Here is a 7,719-nt window from a genome sequence, read left to right on the forward strand (position 1 = left end):
GTAACCCATTGTGTTTCTTTGAACTCTTTCTTTGAATGTAAACCTTTTTGTGCTTTTAAACCATTTTGTCGCTTCAGAACAAGCAGGTCTGGAAATCGAAGTACATTTTAAAATAGGCATTTTGCAAGAATAAATAACAGCTATCACATACTAGTGGCACTGCATCTCAATGAGCTCATTATTGCAGTGCTACAGGAAGTGCATCCCTGCATTGAAGCCTCATTTGCATGTTTTCATATTTAATTCTGGACAGCAGAGACAGGTCTTGATGTGGCCTAATGTGATGCCTGACATTGCCTGAGCCCTGTAATTATTTTTCCTGACCTGCCCAACAATCATCTTTCCTCCAGTTAATTGCCAACATAAACAAATCTTCAGGTGGTCCAAGTTCATAGGGAGTGTTTTGCATGCATTATGGCTGTCTCCTAGAAAGCGACAAATTCTCCCACACACCTATCCCAACACATTCCATTGCTGCTTTAAGAAGTGCTTAATTACAGTTTCTCCAAAGCCGCAATTTTTCTGAGGAGTAGAAGTAGAGCCTTAGAAAGTTTGTTGAAAGAAAAAAAGAATTAACCAACATGTTGAAAATTAAAATTAAAAAAAAATTCCGACTTATAACATCACACTTACTGAGTTATGGAAGCCATTGTTACTGAGCGGTCAATTTTTCAAAAGGCATGGGAATGAGGTAAATGTCTTTTTTCTTGAATATGTTCTGTTCGGGTATATGCACAGGGGCACTTTTATTGTGGTTCTTTTGTGTCCTGTCTGTGTGTGCTGAATGTTTGGTGTGTTGTCGCTGTGAGTGAATATTTAATGAAGCCATGGCAAGCTCTCCACTGCTGTTCATCTGGGCATGGAGTCAGCGGAAAACTCTCTCTCTGCTTCTGCCATCTGTTGGAATCAATAAGGGGGGCTTGAAACCCCCAGCCGCCGTTCAGGGCTCCGGCATGTTGACGATTAAAGCTAACCCCTCTCTCTGTTCCTGCAAGTCCTGCTCACTAGCAGCACGGTTAAATGGCAGGTGCTGAAAGAAGTATATTATACCCTGCACAGTAATGCTAATCCCTCAATTAAATTATAGCCCCTAAGCAGACAGGCCTTTCCTGGCGCTGCAGCTCCAAAAGCAAAGCCATGCGACATGTTTGCACTCTGCAGTCCGCACTCTGTGCTGGGGCTTTGGTTGGATTTATGGAGGGAATGATACTCTTCAGAATAACAACAGTACACAATGTGTTTGTGCAGTGTAACTAGGCATTAAAAGCTTTGCGATGTGTTTGTTTAGCATGGCAGAGGCATTATGAAGCCTTCAAACAACAGGAGCGCTCAAAAATCCTCTTTGTCCTGTTTGTCTATGTCTGAGGTTTACAGTACGTGCCTGTCACGAGTGCACAGTAAAAATGTCTGTCTGCGGCAGATGGGAAAAGACGGAAGCAATGTCCTTTTCTTCAGCCCAGAGGGGTGCTCTTCCTCTAATGGGGAAAAATAAGGTTGTTTAATTGTAGTTTATTTCAGAGCCTGATTGCTTTTATTGAGCTCCATTATTCTTGTTAATGAGCCTGTAATGTGAATGCTGATAATGTGAAAGCAAGTGTCTTCTCCTTACTACGTGAGATCCAAGAGTATTCTGGCCACTAAATCCTCGGCAATATTATTTTAGACCAAGCATCTGTTTGCTGCCCCTTGCATAGCCGTCATTGACCTAGCAATCACTGAGGAGTGAAACTTTGTGTCCCGAGGTTAACATTTCTTATGGGAAACTGCCACCGAAGGAAAGCAAACTACTGAAGTCACAGAAATTCAATTGAAGATGGTCTATCGTGAAGGATGTTCACTCTTCTAGAGAGAGAGAGAGTTTACGGTATCATGTGAATGTTTATGGATATTTACTGAAAAATGTATGGTATTTTTCTACCAAAAAGGAATGCACATACAGAGTAATGTTATGAATCTCTTCAGCGAGAGAGCAAAAGCATTTTGCCAGTGCCAGTTGAGTGGTGGACAAGTAGACTGGCATTAAATTGGGTTATGCAATGACAAGTGTGCAAAAATGTCATTGGCATTTGGAAAAGGGAGAAGGCATTAGCATTACATAAAGAATGCATTATGAGTGAATAATGCATTGTGCTACCTTTTTGGACATGCAGCAAAGTGAATGTCAAAACTCATTCAAACACACATTCTTCAGCCCATGCAGCCGCATATCATGCTTGAACAAGGGTACAGGGAGTGCTATCTTCTGCTCATTCCTTCATTATGATAACCACAGAAACAGCACCAGAGGAGGGAGACACCAATAAAATACAACAGAACACAGATACAGATGCCAGCAGGCAGTCAGCACAGCAGGAACCCGCTCATCACGGGTCAGAGGGCAGACTGGAGAATACCTCAACCAGTGAGACACCCTGTCTATCCTATGGCAAGCACACAGACAAAAAAACACACAGTGTACACTCAACTGTGAATATTTTGAAGTCTTCAGTACACCTGACCCAGTTGTAAAACTACACGATCGCCAACATACACACAACCCTGACACACCACACACTGGTTTGTCTTGTGTGATGTCACTCCTTCCAGTATTCAGAGGCATTCACTGATCTAGTTCCTCCAAAGGGAAAAGTGCTTTGAGGTTAACTAATGATATCAAATCCTCCAATTAATCAATCAATGCCATTAAATGCTGCTGACAACTAACTTAATCCTTGCAACACTGGTCTGACAAGAACACTCAGCTGGGCACTTCAGCAATGTAAGGTTTGCCTCACCAAGCACACCAAGCAGTGTTGTGCTTGTTGGAATACAGCGCAACATAGTGGATCATATCATTGGACAGTTGCTTAGGAAACCTGTCAACTGACAATGGGTTTGTAATGTAATTAGAGTTCCGTCAGGGCAGTTATTTCACAGACTTATGAGAGCACATTTTGCTTCAAAAAGATCCCGTTCCGTCCTCTGAATAAGCTATTAAACAGGCTTCCGACTGTCAGACCCATCAAAGCGAAGTAGTCAAAATTATAATGATTAACTTGTCCTTGTGAACTGTCAGAGAACACATAACACTAATACTACACTGATACGTTTAAAGTGAAGGAGGATAAATGTAAGACAGAGACAATTACTATTTAAATGCAAAAAATTACTAAACTATTTTAAACCCCCTCTCTTACATACAAACCAAATCTTTCCCATCTGATATTACTGCTGTAAAGACCCAAACTGTGCCCTTACAGACACACTTACAGCCTGCAAAAAACAGGGCACTCTCCTTTGTGCAGAGGCTTCCGTGACATCTGAGAAAATGTAATAGCTGATATTATCTCACATAGCCTCTGCAGCAAGAAATAATGGAGTCCACTCCATTAAATAGCATATCCACATGCTACAGCATTTCTTGTTAACGTATGTTTGAGAAACACATGAGGGGAAAAGTAATCAGTGCATGAAAACGCTGCAGAGCCTCTTCTTCTCTGATCTAGCCCCTATGAACATATCATGTTATTTTCTGTAAACTAGACTGTATTCGTTTTCACAGAGGGTTTGTCAATGATGCCATACTGTGTACTTGCATTAACAGAGCATTAACAGAGCATTAACATAAAGCCAACAGGGTATGGCTGTGCCCAAGCTAGCTGTTTTAAGAACCTTTGACTAAGAACAACAAAAACAACTTTCCTTCCTTTTTTCTTACCCATTTCTTCACTCCCTGTTTCTCAACTCTACATGTTTAATGAGCTGGCATCTTTTCTTTTACATTTTGTATCATCCTCCCCACCCCTACCGCTCCTCCACTCTATCTTCCCCTCCGTGCCTGCACTCACTTTTTATCGTTTCTTTTTTTCTTCTTCATCCAATGTTGGCATTCACAATGCTCCAGAAGGGACTGGGGAAAAGTACCATCCTTTGCTATTAAGTACTTCACTTCACTACACATTCTTGGTGCTGACATTCACTGTCCCGTATTCCATGCCAAGGGTATGAGGGGGGCAAGAAAATAATTAAATGTTAGTGGGAGTAACAATGGGGTGAATAAAAGCTTAAGAACTTTGCTGCAGTTGGGGTTCACAGACATGTGTACATTCAAAAGTGATAATCACACAAAATGGCACATCTTGCATTTCAATTTAAGTGCAAGAATAGTTTGAATCCGTACATCATCATTTTGTGAGTAGAAAAGTTAAAGTAAATTCTTTGTGTTAAAGAAATATAAGAGAAAGGCATTAATAAAAAAAAGCCTATCTTTCCTGCACAATTGGGTTTTTCCATTTTGCTACTTCCTGTCAAAAGAATCACTCCATAAAAAAGGACAAATGAGATTCCATGAATAGATGAATGGTTTCTTCATACATGTTCAATCTAAATCAATCATTAATGAGTTAATTTGTCAAGGGGATGGGATAAAGCTTCATCACGCAGACCACAACGACTCCATTTCCTTGACAGGGAGAGCAGACTCCGGGGGACGGCTGGCTGACTGCCTCTTAGTGAGTGTGAGAGTGTTCGGCAGCTTCAGCGTCTGAGAACCGCGTGTGTAACACTTCAAAAAACACGGTGACACCACTGTGAACCATGTGCAGTAATTAACCGCAACCTGCTTTTCATGCACAGGCCAAAGCAGAGATGCTAGAGTCATATCGTCATTTCTGACCTCATTGAGATGAGGGTCTGTGTGCCACAATAACCCAGGCACACTGATCATCACACCTATCACACTAAGAAAACCATGTTCAAATATTCACAGCAAAAACCTTTTTTAAGTAAGTAAGTCTTAAATGCAAGTCAGAAGAGATGGAGAGATGAATAGGAAGAGAGAAAAGGGAATGAAAGTTATTAGAGATAAATTTGTGATCTATCTGCAGATGTTCATAAGTGAATAGTGGAAGAGGCCAAAATGTTCCAACAGGCTGTGGCAGTCTGAAGAGGCCTTGGACAGTGATTTATGGGTCAGTGGTCGTTGTGTTAATGGACTGGGCCTATGGAGCATATCCATCCCAGGTATGGAGCCCCATACCTAGGATGGATATGCTCCATGGAAGCTTCTCAGAGCAGCACAACACTTCATTGCGGTGACTGACAGCGTTTTGGATGTCTATAAACACCGGGCCCAGTGTCAGCTTCTGTTAAAAGGATAAATGAGCCACTGGTGACGCAGGTCATAAACAGACACATTAATACAGCACAGCTGGAGAACAGGGATCAAGACAGGTGGGAAAGGTTAAAACCTTTTATTCCAAAAGCAGACACAGCAACTCCGGGTCCAGGCTCAATACATATTACTATAATTTAGATTATTTTAACATAGTAGGAATGTATTGACTTTTTATTTAAATTTTTTTTATTGTTTTAGTTTTTGACTATTTTTTCTTTTGAAGCATTTTCCAGCCTTTATTTTGATAGGACAGCTGAAGCCAAGGAAGGGGATGGAGAGGGGGAATGACATGTGGCAAAGGGCCGCAGGTTGGAGTCGAACCCTAGTCCTGTAAACCTCTACATAAGGGCACCTTCTCCACCAACTGAGCTATCTGGGTGCCCATGTATTGACTTCTTAATGTGAGAAAACAACGTTGTTGCCCCTAACCACCCCTGGCTAGAACACATCAAGAAAACTGGGAGCAATAAATATTGTGAAAAGGTGAAGGGTTTCAGAATTTAACAGTGTGATATAATGGACAGTGAGGTGCCATTAAGGTAAAACAGAAATTATGGGTATTCTGGTAACAGAGGAACTAACATAAAACAAAGCCTAAAGGCACCATGAAGACACCTGACTAAATCCAGAGGACTTCAGAGGATATTCACCGTGTCTATGGTCAGGTTTGTAAAGAATATTTGGTTTGTAACATACATTCAAGAGCTTTTTACCATTTTAGCAGTGTTTTCCTTTTTTCCTTATGATGGCACAATTGGGGATGTTTTTATGTGTTAAGCCACACCACGCACATATGTATGATGATATATTTGTCTTCGACAACTGCACTTTAAACTGATAGAAAAATGCCTTCACTTTTAAATTGTGTATAATAAACATTTAAGAATAAGAAATGTGCATAATTGAGTTCAATCTTTTTGCCATCAAATCAGTGCCCTTTGATCCTTTCTTTCGGCTCTTTTGTGACTAGTCACATACTACGTTAGTTGCCTCCCTTTTATCTAAATTATATATCTTGCTAATAATGTTAAAGGAAACAGTATACTTGATGCAATTACACTAATTATGCAGCTTATTCAGTAAATCTTTTAAAATCACAGTAGATCAAGATGATGACCTTGTCTTAGATTTGCTGGATCACTTCTGCTTTTATCAAAGAAATTGCCTAAAATGTATTACATGTAGAGCTCAGATTTGTTTTCAACTTGAAGCTAAGCATTTTAGACAAAACAAAGGAAAACACGTAATTACTAAAAAAATAAGTCTCTTACAAATACAACACACATACACAATGTGGTATTCCAAGGGGAGACTGAAACCTTTTTGCCGTCAGTGTAACAAGCAAATAGTACGCATCTGTGGAAGACAAATGAAAATATATTGTGAAAGAACATATTTAAATTCATCACACCCCCATCTTACCATTACGCAGCTTTCTCAATGCTCCGTCTTGGCTGCAAAGTCTCTCAAACTGCGCAATATGTGAGTAATTGGCATGTTTTCTAAAGGCATAAAACGGGTTTGAAAAAAAGTTAAGTGCCAGACTGCAAAAGCTCACAAGCACCGGTCATGTGTCTGTGACGGAGAAATTGCAATGATCCAAACCTTGTAAACACCATTAAAACATCACAGCCTATATAACACTTTTATGAAGTAAAGAGGTATCTTTACAGGTTTTGTACTAAGGCTTCTAAAATGTATGCAGTTCCTATTGATGCTGCCTGCATGAAAACCTTTAGTTACAGCTTAAATATAGTAGTTTGGAGGCTAGTTTTAGTAAGTTTGTAAGTTTTAGTAATAACACCAATTAATGATCACATGTCTATAATGTTATAAATACATATATCTGTGTCAAAATGTTTATGGGTGTGTAGTCATGTCCTTGCATGTGACCAAAACAAGCCTTTCTGCATTCAGTAATTCTGTTTACTGTGAGCTAACACAGTTTAACATGGTGTCTTCTCCTCACTCCACATTTTCTGTATAATAACTCTGAAGAAGTTTGCCAGGTGGTGAAGAGGGTCACTGTGTACACTTTACCAGAGCTGTTAGAGGCACTCTGATGGAAGCCAATATCCATCTGTAAAAGATCTATCGCATGGGGTGAGTGCCCTTTGCTGCAGCTTTCTATCCTCCTCTCTTTACCCATATGGTAGCCTCCTGATCAGATTGGTCAAAAATGGCCCCAATTGCAGTGAATATAATAATAAATAAAGCGGAGGAAATCACTTATACTGTATTTTGGAGCCAACATTCATCATTGTCAGCAGGCATATACAGTTCATATGCCCCTAACACGTCCCATTTCCACACAAGTAGCCATCCCGCAGTTTGATAGGACAGCATACTCGCTCATTTATAGTAGAGCCTGTCAGTTTTGTGCTATTTACTAATGTAAATGTCCCCCAAATGAAGTCATTGTTAGGCGTACCCTTGCTATGACAGGAAAACAGGCGAGCATAGCCATTTTGAGTCATATTTACGTCCATGCTGCATAGATCTTGCTACCTACTCTGCAAAAGTATAGTTGAAGGTTGTGGTGACCTCCAGACACACACACACAC

General features: G+C 40.3%; 1 protein-coding gene across 6 annotated transcripts in view; it reads right to left on the minus strand.

The window, feature by feature from the left end:
- Positions 1-7,719, minus strand: part of macrod2 (mono-ADP ribosylhydrolase 2) — a 415,852-nt gene that overhangs the window by 153,312 nt on the left and 254,821 nt on the right. The window lies entirely within an intron of this gene.

This window comes from Etheostoma cragini, chromosome 17 (genome assembly GCF_013103735.1).
Source record: "Etheostoma cragini isolate CJK2018 chromosome 17, CSU_Ecrag_1.0, whole genome shotgun sequence".
In the NCBI taxonomy this organism is placed as follows: Eukaryota; Metazoa; Chordata; class Actinopteri; order Perciformes; family Percidae; genus Etheostoma; species Etheostoma cragini.